The sequence below is a fragment of the Bombina bombina genome, chromosome 7 (genome assembly GCF_027579735.1).
Source record: "Bombina bombina isolate aBomBom1 chromosome 7, aBomBom1.pri, whole genome shotgun sequence".
NCBI lineage: Eukaryota > Metazoa > Chordata > Amphibia > Anura > Bombinatoridae > Bombina > Bombina bombina.
In genome coordinates, this window is record NC_069505.1 from 432,510,413 (window position 1) to 432,530,402 (window position 19,990).

Consider the following 19,990-nt stretch of genomic DNA (forward strand, 5'->3'; position numbering starts at 1 on the left):
TAATTATAAAAACCCCCACAAGTATTTGATAAAAAGTGAGCCCCCGCAGGGTGTCTACTCACAAGAATTGCCCTCAAACAAATGAGGTATGTACAGGCTCTTAGAGTAAAATCCTCACAGGAAGTGATAGTTTTTGCCGGTTCTCACGTCCCTTCAAGTGGATCGATCTTTCAATCCCAGGTAAATATCAAGGGGGTCCGTCACACAGAGGTCCTTGCTGCATGCAAACAGAGTCCTAGTGTCCGGATGTAACCGCTGCAAATGCGGCTTGTAAATGTTTAAAAATACTGCTCACTCGGAGCAACAGGATCAGCTGTAAACTAATCCTTTGACGCAGGGTAGGCGTGGCCTTACGCACTTCACGGTTACGTCATTGCTTCGTCAGAGGTAACGGTATTTTTAAACATTTACAAGCCGCATTTGCAGCGGTTATATCCGGACACTAGGACTCTGTTTGCATGCAGCAAGGTTGATACAGTGGAAGTTGAACAAGGAACACAGAGAAGTCGTGAAGTGACGAGGAGCAGTTTGCTGGTCGACTGTAAGAGCCCAGAAGGCGTTTGTAGCACTTCTCAAGTGCCTTTCATTCTGTAAGTACAGGCTTTTGGAGTGGGGGTATACCTGACACCACTGACCCTGCACTATTGTGGCGCCTTCTTTTTATCTCTTCTTTTGATATTGCATGCAGCAAGGACCTCTGTGTGACGGACCCCTTTGATATTTTCCTTGGATTGAAAGATTGATCCACTTGAAGGGACGTGAGAACCGGCAAAAACTATCACTGCCAGTGAGGATTTTACTCTAAGAGCCTGTACATACCTCATTTGTTTGAGGGCAATTCTTGTGAGTAGACACCCTGAGGGGGCTCACTTTTTATCAAATACTTGTGTGTGTTTTATAATTATAAAATTTATTTGCACTATGTAGGTGCTTTTGTGCGCTTTTTTTCTTGTCTTTGCCTATATATATATATATATATATATATATATATGTGTGTGTGTATATATATATATATATGTATATATATATATATGTGTGTGTGTCTGTGTATATAATATTTATATATATATATGTGTATATATATATATATATATATATATGTGTGTGTGTGTGTGTGTCTGTGTATATTTATGCGTGTGTGTGTGTATGTATATATATATATATATATATATATATATATATATATATATATATGTGTGTGTGTGAATATATATTTCTTTTTAAAGACATGATGAGTCCACGGATCATCATCCTTACTTGTGGGATATTCACCTCCTGGTCAGCAGGAGGAGGCAAAGAGCACCACAGCAGAGCTGTTAAATAGCTCCTCCCTTCCCACCCCAGTCATTCTCTTTGCCTACGTTAGTGATAGGAAGAGGTAAAGTGAGGTGTTAGATTAGATTCTTCAATCAAGAGTTTATTATTTTTAAAGTAGTACAAGATTGTGCTGCTTTGTTCTAGGGTGTAACCGTAGTCCATATCAGTCTCTTTAGTAGAGCTTTTGGTGGCTTTAGAGCAATAGGAACTGGTGGGACATAATTCTCACTGCGCCTCCTATACATTGATGCTGCCCTTCTCCTAACAGCCTAAGCAAACTTAACTCAGGCTTTTTTATTTCCACAGGGCTATGGGAGGGAGAGGACCTCCTAAACCTGCTGAGCTGCCCTGCTGTCGGGCAGAATACAAAGGTAAGTGCTGACTTTGTTTTTATTCTGGGAAACAATTATATCTCACAGGCAAGTGGACACTTTAACCCTTTTCTCCAACATTGGTGTGTCCGGTCCACGGCGTCATCCTTACTTGTGGGAATATCTCTTCCCCAACAGGAAATGGCAAAGAGTCCCAGCAAAGCTGGCCATATAGTCCCTCCTAGGCTCCGCCCACCCCAGTCATTCTCTTTGCCGTTGCACAGGCAACATCTCCACGGAGATGGTTAAGAGTTTTTTGGTGTTTAAATGTAGTTTTTTTATTCTTCTATCAAGTGTTTGTTATTTTAAAATAGTACTGGTATGTACTATTTACTCTGAAACAGAAAAGGATGAAGATTTCTGTTTGTGAGAGGAAGATGATTTTAGCAGACAGTAACTAAAATCGATTGCTGTTTCCACAAAGGACTGTTGAGATGAAGTAACTTCAGTTGGGGGAAACAGCAGACTTTTCTGCTTAAGGTATGACTAGCCATATTTCTAACAAGACCATGTAATGCTGGAAGGCTGTCATTTCCCCTCATGGGAACCGGTAAGCCATTTTCTTAGTCAAGCAAACAGAATAAAGGGCTTAATATGGGCTATAAAACTGGTAGACACTTTTATGGGCTAAATCGATTGCTTTATTTGGACATTTTATACATGTTTATGCTGATAATTCACATTTATAAACTTGGGGAACGTTTTTTAACGGCAGGCACTATGTTGGACACCTTTTCCAGTCAGGGAGGGCCTTCCCAGTTGTAGGCTGAGCCTCATTTTCGCGCCATTACTGCGCAGTTGTTTTTGAGAGCAAGACATGCAGATGCATGTGTGAGGATCTGAAAATAGCTGGAAAAGTTTCTAGAAGGCTTCATTTGGTATCGTATTCCCCTCTGGGCTTGGTTAGGTCGCAGCAAAGGCTATAGCTGGGACTGTATAGGGGTTAAATTTGTAAACGGCTCCGGTTCCGTTATTTTAAGGGTTAAAGCTCTGAAAATTGGTGTGCAATACTCTTAATGCTTTAAGACACTGTGGTGAAATTTTGGTAATTTTTGAACAATTCCTTCATACTTTTTCACATTCAGTAATAAAGTGTTTCTGTTTAAAATTTAAAGAGACAGTAACGGTTTTGTTTTAAAACGGTTTTTGTGCTTTATTGACAAGTTTATGCCTGTTTAACATGTCTGTGCCTTCGGATAAGCTATGTTCTATATGTATGAAAGCCATTGTGTCTCCCCATTTAAATTTGTGGAATAATTGTGCCATAGCGTCCAAACAAAGTAAGGACAGTACTGCCACAGATAATGAAATTGCCCAAGATGATTCCTCAGATGAGGGGAGTAGACATGATACTACATCATCTCCTACTGTGTCTACACCAGTTTTGCCCACGCAGGAGGCCCCTAGTACATCTAGCGCGACAATGCTTATTACCATGCAACAATTGACGGCTGTAATGGATAACTCCATAGCAAATATTTTATCCAAAATGCCTGCATATCAGAGAAAGCGCGATTGCTCTGTTTTAAACACTGAAGAGCAGGAGGGCGCTGATGATAATTGTTCTGTCATACCCTCACACCAATCTGAAGTGGCCATGAGGGAGGTTTTGTCAGATGGGGAAATTTCAGATTCAGGAAAAATTTCTCAACAAGCTGAACCTGATGTTGTGACATTTAAATTTAAATTAGAACATCTCCGCGCACTGCTTAAGGAGGTGTTATCTACTCTGGATGATTGTGACAACTTGGTCATTCCAGAGAAATTATGCAAGATGGACAAGTTCCTAGAGGTTCCGGTGCACCCCGACGCTTTTCCTATACCCAAGCGGGTGGCGGACATAGTAAATAAGGAGTGGGAAAAGCCTGGCATACCTTTTGTTCCCCCCCCCCCCCCCCCCCCCCCTATATTTAAGAAATTATTTCCTATGGTCGACCCCAGAAAGGACTTATGGCAGACAGTCCCTAAGGTCGAGGGGGCAGTTTCTACTCTAAACAAGCGCACTACTATTCCTATCGAGGATAGTTGTGCTTTCAAAGATCCTATGGATAAAAAATTGGAGGGTTTGCTTAAAAAGATTTTTGTACAGCAAGGTTACCTTCTACAACCCATTTCGTGCATTGTTCCTGTCACTACAGCAGCGTGGTTCTGGTTAGAAGAACTAGAAAAGTCGCTCAGTAGAGAGACTCCATATGAGGAGGTTATGGACAGAGTTCACGCACTTAAGTTGGCTAACTCTTTTATTTTAGATGCCGCTTTGCAATTAGCTAGATTAGCGGCGAAAAATTCAGGGTTTGCAATTGTGGCGCGCAGAGCGCTTTGGCTAAAGTCTTGGTCAGCGGATGTTTCATCCAAGACAAAATTGCTTAACATCCCTTTCAAAGGTAAAACTCTATTTGGACCAGAATTGAAAGAGATTATCTCAGACATCACTGGGGGAAAGGGCCACGCCCTTCCACAAGACAGGCCTTTCAAGGCCAAGAATAAGTCTAATTTTCGTTCCTTTCGCAATTTCAGGAACGGACCGGCCTCTAATTCTGCATCCTCTAAGCAAGAGGGTAATGCCTCACAACCCAAACCAGCCTGGAAACCGATGCAAGGCTGGAACAAGGGTAAGCAGGCCAAGAAGCCTGCTGCTGCTAACACAACAGCATGAAGGAGTAGCCCCCAATCCGGGACCGGATCTAGTAGGGGGCAGACTCTCTCTCTTTACTCAGGCTTGGGCAAGAGATGTTCAGGATCCCTGGGCACTAGAAATAGTTTCTCAGGGTTATCTTCTGGAATTCAGGGAACTACCCCCAAGGGGAAGGTTCCACATGTCTCACTTATCCTTAAACCAAATAAAGAGACAGGCGTTCTTACATTGTGTAGAAGACCTGTTAAAGATGGGAGTGATACACCCAGTTCCAATAAAGGAACAAGGAATGGGATTTTATTCAAATCTGTTCGTAGTTCCCAAAAAAGAGGGAACCTTCAGACCGATTTTGGATTTGAAGATCCTAAACAAATTTCTCAGGGTACCATCGTTTAAGATGGAAACCATTCGAACGATTCTACCCACTATCCAGGAAGGTCAATTTATGACTACCGTGGATCTAAAGGATGCGTACCTAGATATTCCTATCCACAAAGAACATCATCAGTTCCTAAGGTTTGCCTTTCTGGACAAACATTACCAGTTTGTGGCCCTCCCATTCGGGTTAGCCACTGCTCCAAGGATTTTCACAAAGGTACTCGGGTCCCTTCTAGCGGTTCTAAGACCGAGGGGCATTGCAGTAGTACCATACTTGGACGACATTCTAATACAAGCGTCGTCCCTGTCAAAAGCAAAGGCTCATACAGACATCGTTCTAGCCTTTCTCAGATCACACGGATGGAAGGTGAACATAGAAAAAAGTTCTCTGTCTCCGTCAACAAGAGTTCCCTTCTTGGGAACAATAATAGATTCCTTAGAAATGAGGATTTTTCTGACAGATGTCAGAAAATCAAAACTTCTAAGCACTTGTCAAGTTCTTCATTCTGTTCCACGTCCTTCCATAGCGCAGTGCATGGAAGTAGTAGGATTGATGGTTGCAGCAATGGACATAGTTCCTTTTGCGCGAATTCATCTAAGACCATTACAACTGTGCATGCTGAAACAGTGGAATGGGGACTATACAGACTTGTCTCCAGTGATTCAAGTAGATCAGAAGACCAGAGACTCACTCCGTTGGTGGCTAACCCAGGATCACCTGTCCCAGGGAATGAGCTTCCGCAGGCCAGAGTGGGTCATCGTCACGACCGACGCCAGTCTAGTGGGCTGGGGCGCGGTCTGGGACTCCCTGAAAGCTCAGGGTCTATGGTCTCGGGAAGAGTCTCTTCTCCCGATAAACATTCTGGAACTGAGAGCGATATTCAATACTCTCAGGGCTTGGCCTCGACTAGCAAAGGCCAGATTCATAAGATTCCAATCAGACAACATGACGACGGTTGCTTACATCAACCATCAGGGGGGAACAAGGAGTTCCCTGGCGATGAGAGAAGTGACCAAAATAATAAAATGGGCGGAGGATCACTCCTGCCACCTATCTGCGTTCCACATCCCAGGAGTGGAAAACTGGGAGGCGGATTATCTGAGTCGTCAGACATTCCATCCGGGGGAGTGGGAACTCCACCCGGAGTTTTTTGCCCAGTTGATTCAATTATGGGGCATTCCAGACATGGATCTGATGGCGTCTCGTCAGAACTTCAAGGTTCCTTGCTACGGGTCCAGATCCAGGGATCCCAAGGCGACTCTAGTAGATGCACTAGTAGCACCTTGGACCTTCAACCTAGCTTATGTATTTCCACCGTTTCCTCTCATTCCCAGGCTGGTAGCCAGGATCAAACAGGAGAGGGCCTCGGTGATCTTGATAGCTCCTGCGTGGCCACGCAGGACTTGGTATGCAGACCTGGTGAATATGTCATCGGTTCCACCATGGAAGCTACCTTTGAGACAGGACCTTCTTGTTCAGGGTCCATTCGAACATCCAAATCTGGTCTCCCTCCAGCTGACGGCTTGGAGATTGAACGCTTGATCCTATCAAAGCGTGGGTTTTCAGATTCTGTGATAGATACTCTAGTTCAGGCCAGAAAACCAGTAACTAGAAAGATTTACCATAAAATATGGAAAAGATATATCTGTTGGTGTGAATCCAAAGGGTTCCCATGGAATAAGATAAAAATTCCTTAGATTCTCTCCTTTCTACAAGAAGGTTTGGAGAAAGGATTATCTGCAAGTTCTCTAAAGGGACAGATCTCTGCTTTATCTGTCTTACTACATAAAAGAGTGGCAGCTGTGCCAGATGTTCAAGCATTTGTTCAGGCTCTGGTTAGGATCAAGCCTGTTTACAGACCTTTGACTCCTCCCTGGAGTCTAAATCTAGTTCTTTCAGTTCTTCAAGGGGTTCCGTTTGAACCTTTACATTCCATAGATATTAAGTTACTATCTTGGAAAGTTTTGTTTTTGGTTCTATTTCTTCTGCTAGAAGAGTTTCTGAGTTATCTGCTTTGCAGTGTTCTCCGCCTTATCTGGTGTTCCATGCAGATAAGGTGGTCTTGCGTACTATGCCTGGTTTTCTTCCAAAGGTTGTTTCTAACAAGAATATTAACCAGGAGATAGTTGTACCTTCTTTATGTCCGAATCCAGTTTCAAAGAAGGAACGTTTGTTACACAATTTGGACGTAGTCCGTGCTCTAAAATTCTATTTAGAGGCTACAAAAGATTTCAGACAAACATCATCTTTGTTTGTCGTCTATTCTGGTAAAAGGAGAGGTCAAAAAGTGACTTCTACCTCTCTTTCCTTTTGGCTTAAAAGCATCATCCGATTGGCTTACGAGACTGCCGGACGGCAGCCTCCTGAAAGAATCACGGCTCACTCCACTAGGGCTGTGGCTTCCACATGGGCCTTCAAGAACGAGGCGTCTGTTGACCAGATATGTAAGGCAGCGACTTGGTCTTCACTGCACACTTTTGCCAAATTTTACAAATTTGATACTTTTGCTTCTTCAGAGGCTATTTTTGGGAGAAAGGTTTTGCAAGCCGTGGTGCCTTCCGTTTAGGTAACCTGATTTGCTCCCTCCCTTCATCCGTGTCCTAAAGCTTTGGTATTAATAACAGAATTTATGCTTACCTGATAAATTACTTTCTCCAACGGTGTGTCCGGTCCACGGCCCGCCCTGTTTTTTTTTATCAGGTCTGATGAATTATTTTCTCTAACTACAGTCACCACGGTACCATATGGTTTCTCCTATATTTTTCCTCCTGTCCGTCGGTCGAATGACTGGGGTGGGCGGAGCCTAGGAGGGACTATATGGCCAGCTTTGCTGGGACTCTTTGCCATTTCCTGTTGGGGAAGAGATATTCCCACAAGTAAGGATGACGCCGTGGACCGGACACACCGTTGGAGAAAGTAATTTATCAGGTAAGCATAAATTCTGTTTTTATGTTACATAAGGCAGAGATCCTTGTGTAGGGACATCTATCTCTCTTGTTAATAGAGGGTAATGGAGGACAGCTATCAGTACTGGGGCTGGGGAGCTCATTTTTATTGTTGGTGGTGTTTTTTTCCTATCAGGTTAATGTTAGAGACTTGAGCCGATAGGGTTAGGTTTGACTGTGACGCCCACGATGGGCGGGGCTAGTGGTTCGCACATTTTCCGTATTAACTGCGCAACTCTCAGCCGTAGCTGCCATAGCCTGCAAGGAAGGCGTTGGCTCTTTGTGGCTCTACAACCGCATGGTTTCCTAACAAAAGCATACGGTTATAGCGTTATTGCTTTATTAGACATCCGGATCGTTCCTGCTTCAGAGACTGAGTCAGGGAGTGTGTCCATTTTGGCAGGTAGGCACCTCAGCAGAGTTGCTGAGGTGTAGGGGTGTTTGAAATTTTTTCTGTTTAGCTACCTGGATACGTTTTTAGCTATGACAGTAAAAAGTTAACTTTTAAAATTTAAAGTCACAGTAACGGTTTTTGTTCTGTTATCAAATTTTTGGAGATTGAATAATTTCATTAATTTGTCTTGTTTTATTGAACACATAATTCCTAAATAGTAGATAAAAAAAATTCTAGCTAAAATTAAAGAGACAGTAACGTCTTAATTTAAAAAAAAAATAAAAAAATTATTACATAGTTTTTTCTTATTGTGCTTTAGTATGGACTTAGGAGCCGTAGAAAATGTTACTTGCTCCATGTATTTGGATGCAAATGTAGAACCACCAATCCCTTTCTGTCCCTCATGTATTAAGAGGGCTTTAAGTTATAGGATTAAGATTTTTCATGAGCAAAATTTCTCTAAGGCGAATGCTTCTCAGGAGTCTAATGATGAGAGTCAGAGTATGCCGCAGCTTTCTCCCCAAGCGTCCCAATCTTTAACACCCGCACAAGCAGTGCCCTGTACTTCTGCTCTAGCGCCTGCTGGAGTTACCTTAAAAGACATAGCTGCACTTATGTCTTCTGCAATTTCTGATGCATTGTCTGCTTTTCCTATGCTTCAAGGCAAGCGCAAGAGGAAAGACAACCATGTTGTCAGTGAGGTTTCTGATGCAATGGTGGCAATCTCAGATGTACCCTCCCACGGAACTGAGATGGAGGGTATGGAGGTTCTATCAGAAGGCGAAATTTCAGACTCTAAAAGTTCATTACCTTTGACTGATTCATAGGTTGTATCTTTCAGGTTTAAACTAGAACACCTCCGCCTGTTACTCAGGGAGGTTTTGGTCACTTTAGACTGTGATTTTACAGTAGTGGTCACTCCTGCAAAGTCGAGTAAATTGGATAGATATTTTGAAGTTCCCTCTTACTCAGACGTTTTTCCGGTGCCAAAGCGAGCTTTGGAGATTGTTTCCAAGGAATGAGAGAGACCAGGTATTCCCTTCTCTCCGTCCTCCATTTTAAAAAATATGTTCCCTATAGCCGATGCTGTCAGGGAAACTTGCCAGACGGTCCCTAAGGTGGAAGGGGCTATTTCCACCTTAGCCAAGCAAACTACTATTCCCATTGAGGATAGTTGTGCTTTTAAAGATCCCATGGACAAAAAGTTGGAGGGTCTACTTAAGAAAATTTATGTTCACCAGGGTCTGCTTTTGCAGCCGGCTGCGTGCATTACTACTGTCACTAGTGCAGCAGCTTATTGATTTGATGCTCTGTCAGAGTCTCTCAAGACTGAGACTTTTTTAGAGGAGATTCAAGATAGGATTAAAGCTCTGAAGTTAGCTAATGCTTTTATTACGGATGCTTCTCAGCAAATTACAAAATTGGCAGCTAAGAATTCAGGGTTCTCTATCTTAGCCCGCAGAGCCTTATGGTTGAAACCTTGGTCTGCGGACGTGTCATCCAAGTCTAAACTTCTAGCATTTCCTTACAAAGGGAAGACCTGGCCTGAAGGAAATTATCTCTGATATCATGGGAGGTAAAGGTCATCTCCTTCCTCAGGATAAGAGAAGTAAAAAGGACGACAGTCATTTTTGTTCCTTTCGAAATTTCAAGGGAAATTCTTTCTCTTCCTCCTCTAAACAGGAGGGGAACTATTCGCAATCTAAGTCTACTTGGAGACCCAACCAGTCTTGGAAAAATCCAGAAGCCTGCTGCTGAATCTAAAACAGCATGAAGGGCATGCCCCCGATCCGGGACCGGATCTGGTAGGGGGCAGACTTTACTTCTTCGTTCAGGCTTGGATTCAGGATGTTCAGGATCCCTGGGCAGTAGAAATAGTGTCTCAGGGATACAAACTGGAGTTCAAAAATTTTCCTACCAGAGGAAGGTTTCTTCTTTCAAGATTATGTGCAAACCAGATAAAAGAAGAGGCGTTCTTACACTGTGTAAGAGAACTCTCCTCCTTGAGAGTGATTGTCCCGTTCCTGTACAGAAACATGCTGGCGGTTCTAAGACCGCGGAGCATTGCGGTGGCACCTTATCTGGACGATATTCTAATCCAGGCGCCATCTTGTCAACAAGCAAGATCTCATACCGACATTGTGCTATCCTTCCTAAGAACTCAAGGGTGGAAGGTAAATCTGGAAAAGAGTTCCTTAATCCCGAAGACAAGGGTGACCTTGGGAACTCTAATCGATTCTATATCCATGAGATTTTTTCTGACAGAGGTCCGGAAATGAAAGATTCTGGATACCTGTCAGTCTACTCCTCGGCCGTCAGTGGCTCAGTGCATGGAGGTAATCGGACTGATGGTGGCGGCAATGGACATCATCCCGTTTGCTCGGTTCCACCTCAGGCCTCTGCAGTTAGACATGCTCCGGCAGTGTAACAGAGATTATGCAGACTTGTCTCCTCGAATAACCCTGGATCAGGAGACAAGGGATTCTCTTCAATGGTGGTTGTCTCCGGATCATCTATCACAGGGAACCTGCTTTTGCAGACCGTCCTGGGTGATTGTGACAACAGACGCCAGCCTTCTAGGGTGGGGAGCTGTCTGGGGTTCCCTAAAGGCTCAGGGAGTATGGACTCAGCCAGAGCCTGTTCTTCCTATAAACATGATCAGTTGGCTTTGGCCCAGTTCATCAGATTCCAGTCGGACAACATAACGACAGTGGCTTACATCAATCATCAGGGAGGAACGAGGAGTTCCTTAGCGATGACAGAGGTAGCCAAGATAATCCAGTGGGCGGAGGCCCATTCTTGCCATCTGTCAGCGATCCACATCCCAGGGGTGGACAACTGGGAGGCGGACTTTCTGAGCAGGCAGTCTTTTCTTCTGGGAGAGTGAGAACTCCATCCGGAAGTGTTCTCCAACCTGATTCTTAAATGGGGTCGGCCTGAGTTAGATCTCATGGCTTCTCGCCAGAATGCCAAGCTCCCGAGATACGGGTCGAGGTCCAGGGATCCCCAGGCGGAGCTGATAGATGCTTTGGCAGTTCCTTGGTCCTTCAGCCTAGCATACCTGTTTCCTCCGTTTGCGCTTCTGCCTCCGGTCATTGCTCAAATCAAGCGGGAGAGGACATCGGTGATCCTCATTGCTCCTGCTTGGCCTCTCAGGATTTGGTATGCAGATCTGGTGGACATGTCATCTCTGCCACCTTGGAGACTTCCGTTGAGGAAGGATCTTCTAATTCAAGTGCCCTTCCTTCACCCAAATCTAGTTTCTCTGAAGCCGACTGCTTGGAGATTGAACGCTTAATCCTATCCAAGCGGGGGTTTTCTGATTCGGTCATAGAGACCTTGATCCAGGCACGTAAGCCTGTAACTAGAAAGATTTACCATAAGATATGGAGTAAATATCTCTATTGGTGTGACGCCAAGGGCTACTCATGGAGTAGAGTTAGGATTTCCAGAATTTTGTCTTTTCTCCTAGAAGGTTTGGAGAAGGGCTTATCGACAAGTTCCCTAAAGGGTCAGATCTCTGCCTTATCTATTTTGTTACACAAACGTCTGGCAGATGTCCCAGATGTACAATCTTTTTGTCAGGCCTTGGTTAGGATCAGGCCTGTGTTCAAACCAGTTACTCCTCAATGGAGTCTGAATTTAGTTCTTAAAGTTCTTCAAGGGGTTCCGTTTGAGCCTATGCATTCCTTAGATATTAAGTTATCTTGGAAAGTTTTGTTTCTTGTTGCTATTTCTTCAGCTCGAAGAGTGTCTGAGCTCTAGGCGTTGCAATACAATTCGCCTTACCTTATTTTCCATTCAGATAAGGTAGTTTTACGTACTAAACTAGGGTTTCTTCCTAAGTTTGTTTCAGATCGTAACATTAATCAGGAGATTGTTGTTCCTTCCTTGTGTCCTAATCCTTCTCAGAAGGAACGTTTTCTGCACAATTTGGACGTAGCCCGTGCTTTAAAAATTTACTTAAAAGCGACTAAGGACTTTCGTCAGACGTCTTTTCTGTTTGTCATTTTCTCTGGAAAACATAAGGGTCAGAAAGCTATGACTACCTCTCTTTCTTTTTGGCTGAAGTGTATCATCCGTTTTGCATATGAGACTGCTGGACAGCAGCCTCCTGACAGAGTTACGACTCATTCCACTAGGGCTGTTGCTTCCTCATGGGCATTCAAAAATGAAGCTTCTGTAGAACAGATTTGCAAGGCTGCAACTTGGTCCTCTCTTCACACTTTCTCTAAATTTTCTAAATTTGAAACTTTTGCCTCGGCTGAGGCTTCTTTTGGAGAAAGGTTCTTCAAGCAGTGCCTTCCGTTTAGGTTTCCTGTCTTGTCCCTCCCTTATCATCCGTGTACTCTAGCTTTGGTATTGTATCCCACAAGTAAGGATGATGATCCGTGGACTCATCATGTCTTTAAAAAGAAAAGAAAATTTATGATTACCTGATAAATTTGTTTCTTTTTAGACACGATGAGTCCACGGCCCGCCCTGTTCTTTTAGACAGGTTGTTTTTTTATTATAAACTTTAGACACCTCTGCACCTTGGCTTTTCCTTTCTCTTCCTAACTTCGGTCGAATGACTGGAGTGGGAGGGAAGGGAGGAGTTATTTAACAGCTCTGCTGTAGTGCTCTTTGCCTCCTGCTGACCAGGAGGTGAATATCCCACAAGTAAGGATGATGATCCGTGGACTCATCATGTCAAAAAAGAAACAAATTTATCAGGTAAGCATAAATTTTCTTTTGTGTGTGTGTATATATATTTGTGTGTGTGTATATGTATATATATATATATATATATATATATATATATATATATATAGTGTGTGTGTGTGTATATATAGAAGGAACGAGAGAGAGAGAGAGAAGGAACGAGAGAGAGAGAGAAGGAACGAGAGAGAAGGAACGAGAGAGAAGGAACGAGAGAGAGAGAGAAGGAACGAGAGAGAGAGAGAGAAGGAACGAGAGAGAGAGAAGGAACGAGAGAGAGAGAAGGAACGAGAGAGAGAGAAGGAACGAGAGAGAGAGAAGGAACGAGAGAGAGAGAGAAGGAACGAGAGAGAGAGAGAAGGAACGAGAGAGAGAGAAGGAACGAGAGAGAGAGAAGGAACGAGAGAGAGAGAGAGAAGGAACGAGAGAGAGAGAGAGAGAGAGAGAGAGAGAAGGAACGAGAGAGAGAGAGAGAAGGAACGAGAGAGAGAGAGAGAGAAGGAACGAGAGAGAGAGAGAGAGAAGGAACGAGAGAGAGAGAGAGAGAAGGAACGAGAGAGAGAGAGAGAAGGAACGAGAGAGAGAGAGAGAAGGAACGAGAGAGAGAGAGAGAAGGAACGAGAGAGAGAGAGAGAAGGAACGAGAGAGAGAGAGAGAAGGAACGAGAGAGAGAGAGAGAAGGAACGAGAGAGAGAGAGAGAAGGAACGAGAGAGAGAGAGAGAAGGAACGAGAGAGAGAGAGAGAAGGAACGAGAGAGAGAGAGAGAAGGAACGAGAGAGAGAGAGAAGGAACGAGAGAGAGAGAGAAGGAACGAGAGAGAGAGAGAAGGAACGAGAGAGAAGGAACGAGAGAGAGAGAGAGAGAGAGAGAGAGAAGGAACGAGAGAGAGAGAGAGAGAAGGAACGAGAGAGAGAGAAGGAACGAGAGAGAGAGAGAGAAGGAACGAGAGAGAGAGAAGGAACGAGAGAGAGAGAGAGAGTGAAAGAGAGAGAGAGTGAAAGAGAGAGAGAGTGAAAGAGAGAGAGAGTGAAAGAGAGAGAGAGTGAAAGAGAGAGAGAGAGAAGGAACGAGAGAGAGAGAGAAGGAACGAGAGAGAGAGAGAAGGAACGAGAGAGAGAGAGAAGGAACGAGAGAGAGAGAGAAGGAACGAGAGAGAGAGAGAAGGAACAAGAGAGAGAGAAGGAACGAGAGAGAGAGAGAAGGAACGAGAGAGAGAAGGAACGAGAGAGAGAAGGAACGAGAGAGAGAAGGAACGAGAGAGAGAGAGAAGGAACGAGAGAGAGAGAGAGAAGGAACGAGAGAGAGAGAAGGAACGAGAGAGAGAGAGAAGGAACGAGAGAGAGAGAGAAGGAACGAGAGAGAGAGAGAAGGAACGAGAGAGAGAGAGAAGGAACGAGAGAGAGAGAGAAGGAACGAGAGAGAGAGAGAAGGAACGAGAGAGAGAGAGAGAGAAGGAACGAGAGAGAGAGAAGGAACGAGAGAGAGAGAGAAGGAACGAGAGAGAGAGAGAAGGAACGAGAGAGAGAGAGAAGGAACGAGAGAGAGAGAGAAGGAACGAGAGAGAGAGAGAAGGAACGAGAGAGAGAGAGAAGGAACGAGAGAGAGAGAGAAGGAACGAGAGAGAGAGAGAAGGAACGAGAGAGAGAGAGAAGGAACGAGAGAGAGAGAGAAGGAACGAGAGAGAGAGAAGGAACGAGAGAGAGAAGGAACGAGAGAGAGAAGGAACGAGAGAGAGAAGGAACGAGAGAGAGAAGGAACGAGAGAGAGAAGGAACGAGAGAGAGAGAGAGAAGGAACGAGAGAGAGAGAGAGAAGGAACGAGAGAGAGAGAGAGAGAGAAGGAACGAGAGAGAGAGAGAGAAGGAACGAGAGAGAGAGAGAGAAGGAACGAGAGAGAGAGAGAGAGAAGGAACGAGAGAGAGAGAGAGAAGGAACGAGAGAGAGAGAGAGAAGGAACGAGAGAGAGAGAGAGAGAAGGAACGAGAGAGAGAGAGAGAGAGAAGGAACGAGAGAGAGAGAGAGAAGGAACGAGAGAGAGAGAGAGAAGGAACGAGAGAGAGTGAACGAGAGAGAGAGAGAGTGAACGAGAGAGAGAGAGAGTGAACGAGAGAGAGAGAGAGTGAACGAGAGAGAGAGAAGGAACGAGAGAGAGAGAGAGAAGGAACGAGAGAGAGAGAGAAGGAACGAGAGAGAAGGAACGAGAGAGAGAGAAGGAACGAGAGAGAGAGAAGGAACGAGAGAGAGAGAAGGAACGAGAGAGAGAGAGAGAAGGAACGAGAGAGAGAGAGAGAAGGAACGAGAGAGAGAGAGAGAAGGAACGAGAGAGAGAGAGAGAAGGAACGAGAGAGAGAGAGAGAAGGAACGAGAGAGAGAGAGAGAAGGAACGAGAGAGAGAGAGAAGGAACGAGAGAGAGAGAGAAGGAACGAGAGAGAGAGAGAAGGAACGAGAGAGAGAGAGAAGGAACGAGAGAGAGAGAGAAGGAACGAGAGAGAGAAGGAACGAGAGAGAGAGAGAAGGAACGAGAGAGAGAGAGAAGGAACGAGAGAGAGAGAGAAGGAACGAGAGAGAGAGAGAAGGAACGAGAGAGAAGGAACGAGAGAGAGAGAGAAGGAACGAGAGAGAGAGAGAAGGAACGAGAGAGAGAGAGAGAGAAGGAACGAGAGAGAGAGAGAGAGAAGGAACGAGAGAGAGAGAGAGAGAAGGAACGAGAGAGAGAGAGAGAGAAGGAACGAGAGAGAGAGAGAGAGAAGGAACGAGAGAGAGAGAGAGAAGGAACGAGAGAGAGAGAGAGAGAAGGAACGAGAGAGAGAGAGAAGGAACGAGAGAGAGAGAGAAGGAACGAGAGAGAGAGAGAAGGAACGAGAGAGAGAGAGAAGGAACGAGAGAGAGAGAGAAGGAACGAGAGAGAGAGAGAAGGAACGAGAGAGAGAGAGAAGGAACGAGAGAGAGAGAGAAGGAACGAGAGAGAGAGAGAAGGAACGAGAGAGAGAGAGAAGGAACGAGAGAGAGAGAGAAGGAACGAGAGAGAGAGAGAAGGAACGAGAGAGAGAGAGAAGGAACGAGAGAGAGAGAGAAGGAACGAGAGAGAGAGAGAAGGAACGAGAGAGAGAAGGAACGAGAGAGAGAAGGAACGAGAGAGAGAAGGAACGAGAGAGAGAAGGAACGAGAGAGAGAAGGAACGAGAGAGAGAAGGAACGAGAGAGAGAAGGAACGAGAGAGAGAGAAGGAACGAGAGAGAGAGAAGGAACGAGAGAGAGAGAAGGAACGAGAGAGAGAGAAGGAACGAGAGAGAGAGAAGGAACGAGAGAGAGAGAAGGAACGAGAGAGAGAGAAGGAACGAGAGAGAGAGAAGGAACGAGAGAGAGAGAAGGAACGAGAGAGAGAGAAGGAACGAGAGAGAGAGAGAAGGAACGAGAGAGAGAGAGAAGGAACGAGAGAGAGAGAGAAGGAACGAGAGAGAGAGAGAAGGAACGAGAGAGAGAGAGAAGGAACGAGAGAGAGAGAGAGAAGGAACGAGAGAGAGAAGGAACGAGAGAGAGAAGGAACGAGAGAGAGAAGGAACGAGAGAGAGAGAAGGAACGAGAGAGAGAGAAGGGACGAGAGAGAGAGAAGGGACGAGAGAGAGAGAAGGGACGAGAGAGAGAGAAGGGACGAGAGAGAGAGAAGGAACGAGAGAGAGAGAAGGAACGAGAGAGAGAGAAGGAACGAGAGAGAGAGAAGGAACGAGAGAGAGAGAGACGAGAGAGAGAAGGAACGAGAGAGAGAGAAGGAACGAGAGAGAGAGAAGGAACGAGAGAGAGAGAAGGAACGAGAGAGAGAGAAGGAACGAGAGAGAGAGAAGGAACGAGAGAGAGAGAAGGAACGAGAGAGAGAGAAGGAACGAGAGAGAGAGAAGGAACGAGAGAGAGAGAAGGAACGAGAGAGAGAGAAGGAACGAGAGAGAGAGAAGGAACGAGAGAGAGAGAAGGAACGAGAGAGAGAGAGAAGGAACGAGAGAGAGAGAAGGAACGAGAGAGAGAGAAGGAACGAGAGAGAGAGAAGGAACGAGAGAGAGAGAAGGAACGAGAGAGAGAGAAGGAACGAGAGAGAGAGAAGGAACGAGAGAGAGAGAAGGAACGAGAGAGAGAGAAGGAACGAGAGAGAGAGAAGGAACGAGAGAGAGAGAAGGAACGAGAGAGAGAGAAGGAACGAGAGAGAGAGAAGGAACGAGAGAGAGAGAAGGAACGAGAGAGAGAGAAGGAACGAGAGAGAGAGAAGGAACGAGAGAGAGAGAAGGAACGAGAGAGAGAGAGAGAAGGAACGAGAGAGAGAGAGAAGGAACGAGAGAGAGAGAGAAGGAACGAGAGAGAGAGAGAAGGAACGAGAGAGAGAGAGAAGGAACGAGAGAGAGAGAGAAGGACGAGAGAGAGAGAGAGAAGGAACGAGAGAGAGAAGGAACGAGAGAGAGAAGGAACGAGAGAGAGAGAAGGGACGAGAGAGAGAGAAGGGACGAGAGAGAGAGAAGGGACGAGAGAGAGAGAAGGGACGAGAGAGAGAGAAGGAACGAGAGAGAGAGAAGGAACGAGAGAGAGAGAAGGAACGAGAGAGAGAGAAGGAACGAGAGAGAGAGAAGGAACGAGAGAGAGAGAAGGAACGAGAGAGAGAGAAGGAACGAGAGAGAGAGAAGGAACGAGAGAGAGAGAAGGAACGAGAGAGAGAGAAGGAACGAGAGAGAGAGAAGGAACGAGAGAGAGAGAAGGAACGAGAGAGAGAGAAGGAACGAGAGAGAGAGAAGGAACGAGAGAGAGAGAAGGAACGAGAGAGAGAGAAGGAACGAGAGAGAGAGAAGGAACGAGAGAGAGAGAAGGAACGAGAGAGAGAGAAGGAACGAGAGAGAGAGAAGGAACGAGAGAGAGAGAAGGAACGAGAGAGAGAGAAGGAACGAGAGAGAGAGAAGGAACGAGAGAGAGAGAAGGAACGAGAGAGAGAGAGAGTGAACGAGAGAGAGAGAGAGTGAACGAGAGAGAGAGAGAGTGAACGAGAGAGAGAGAGAGTGAACGAGAGAGAGAGAGAGTGAACGAGAGAGAGAGAGAGTGAACGAGAGAGAGAGAGAGTGAACGAGAGAGTGAGAGAGTGAACGAGAGAGAGAGTGAACGAGAGAGAGAGTGAACGAGAGAGTGAGTGAACGAGAGAGAGAGTGAACGAGAGAGTGAGTGAACGAGAGAGTGAGTGAACGAGAGAGTGAGTGAACGAGAGAGTGAGTGAACGAGAGAGTGAGTGAACGAGAGAGTGAGTGAACGAGAGAGTGAGTGAACGAGAGAGTGAGTGAACGAGAGAGTGAGTGAACGAGAGAGTGAGTGAACGAGAGAGTGAGTGAACGAGAGAGTGAGTGAACGAGAGAGTGAGTGAACGAGAGAGTGAGTGAACGAGAGAGTGAGTGAACGAGAGAGTGAGTGAACGAGAGAGTGAGTGAACGAGAGAGTGAGTGAACGAGAGAGTGAGTGAACGAGAGAGTGAGTGAACGAGAGAGTGAGTGAACGAGAGAGTGAGTGAACGAGAGAGTGAGTGAACGAGAGAGTGAGTGAACGAGAGAGTGAGTGAACGAGAGAGTGAGTGAACGAGAGAGTGAGTGAACGAGAGAGTGAGTGAACGAGAGAGTGAGTGAACGAGAGAGTGAGTGAACGAGAGAGTGAGTGAACGAGAGAGTGAGTGAACGAGAGAGTGAGTGAACGAGAGAGTGAGTGAACGAGAGAGTGAGTGAACGAGAGAGTGAGTGAACGAGAGAGTGAGTGAACGAGAGAGTGAGTGAACGAGAGAGTGAGTGAACGAGAGAGTGAGTGAACGAGAGAGTGAGTGAACGAGAGAGTGAGTGAACGAGAGAGTGAGTGAACGAGAGAGTGAGTGAACGAGAGAGTGAGTGAACGAGAGAGTGAGTGAACGAGAGAGTGAGTGAACGAGAGAGTGAGTGAACGAGAGAGAGAGTGAACGAGAGAGTGAGTGAACGAGAGAGAGAGTGAACGAGAGAGAGAGTGAACGAGAGAGAGAGTGAACGAGAGAGAGAGTGAACGAGAGAGAGAGTGAACGAGAGAGAGAGTGAACGAGAGAGAGAGTGAACGAGAGAGAGAGTGAACGAGAGAGAGAGAGAGTGAACGAGAGAGAGAGAGAGTGAACGAGAGAGAGAGAGTGAACGAGAGAGAGAGTGAACGAGAGAGAGAGTGAACGAGAGAGAGAGTGAACGAGAGAGAGAGTGAACGAGAGAGAGAGTGAACGAGAGAGAGAGTGAACGAGAGAGAGAGTGAACGAGAGAGAGAGTGAACGAGAGAGAGAGTGAACGAGAGAGAGAGTGAACGAGAGAGAGAGAGAGTGAACGAGAGAGAGAGAGAGTGAACGAGAGAGAGAGAGAGAGAGAGAGAGAGAGAGAGAGTGAACGAGAGAGAGAGAGAGTGAACGAGAGAGAGAGAGAGTGAACGAGAGAGAGAGAGAGTGAACGAGAGAGAGAGAGAGTGAACGAGAGAGAGAGAGTGAACGAGAGAGAGAGTGAACGAGAGAGAGAGTGAACGAGAGAGAGAGTGAACGAGAGAGTGAGTGAACGAGAGAGTGAGTGAACGAGAGAGTGAGTGAACGAGAGAGTGAGTGAACGAGAGAGTGAGTGAACGAGAGAGTGAGTGAACGAGAGAGTGAGTGAACGAGAGAGTGAGTGAACGAGAGAGAGAGTGAACGAGAGAGAGAAGAGAACGAGAGAGAGAGAGAGAGAAAGAGAGGAACGAGAGAGAGAGTGAACGAGAGAGAGAGAGAGTGAACGAGAGAGAGAGAGAGTGAACGAGAGAGAGAGAGAGTGAAACGAGAGAGAGAGAGAGCGACCGAGAGAGAGAGAGAGTGAACGAGAGAGAGAGTGAACGAGAGAGAGAGTGACCGAGAGAGAGAGTGAACGAGAGAGAGAGTGAACGAGAGAGAGAGTGAACGAGAGAGAGAGTGAACGAGAGAGAGAGTGAACGAGAGAGAGAGTGAAACGAGAGAGAGAGTGAACGAGAGAGAGATGTGAACGAGAGAGAGAGTGAACGAGAGAGAAGAGTGAACGAGAGAGAGAGTGAACGAGAGAGGAGAGTGAACCGAGAGAGAGGAGAGAGTGAACGAGAGAGAGAGAGAGAGAACACAAGGGAGAGAGAGAGTGAACGAAGAGAGAGAGAGGAGAGAGAGAGAGAGTGAACGAGAGAGAGAGAGAGTGAACGAGAGAGAGAGAGAGTGAACGAGGAGAGAGAGAGATGAAC

General features: G+C 45.8%; 1 protein-coding gene across 3 annotated transcripts in view; it reads left to right on the plus strand.

The window, feature by feature from the left end:
- The window catches only part of TCF20 (transcription factor 20), a 222,420-nt gene that overhangs the window by 194,490 nt on the left and 7,940 nt on the right, over nt 1-19,990 (plus strand). The gene's annotated exons all lie outside the window — the stretch shown is intronic.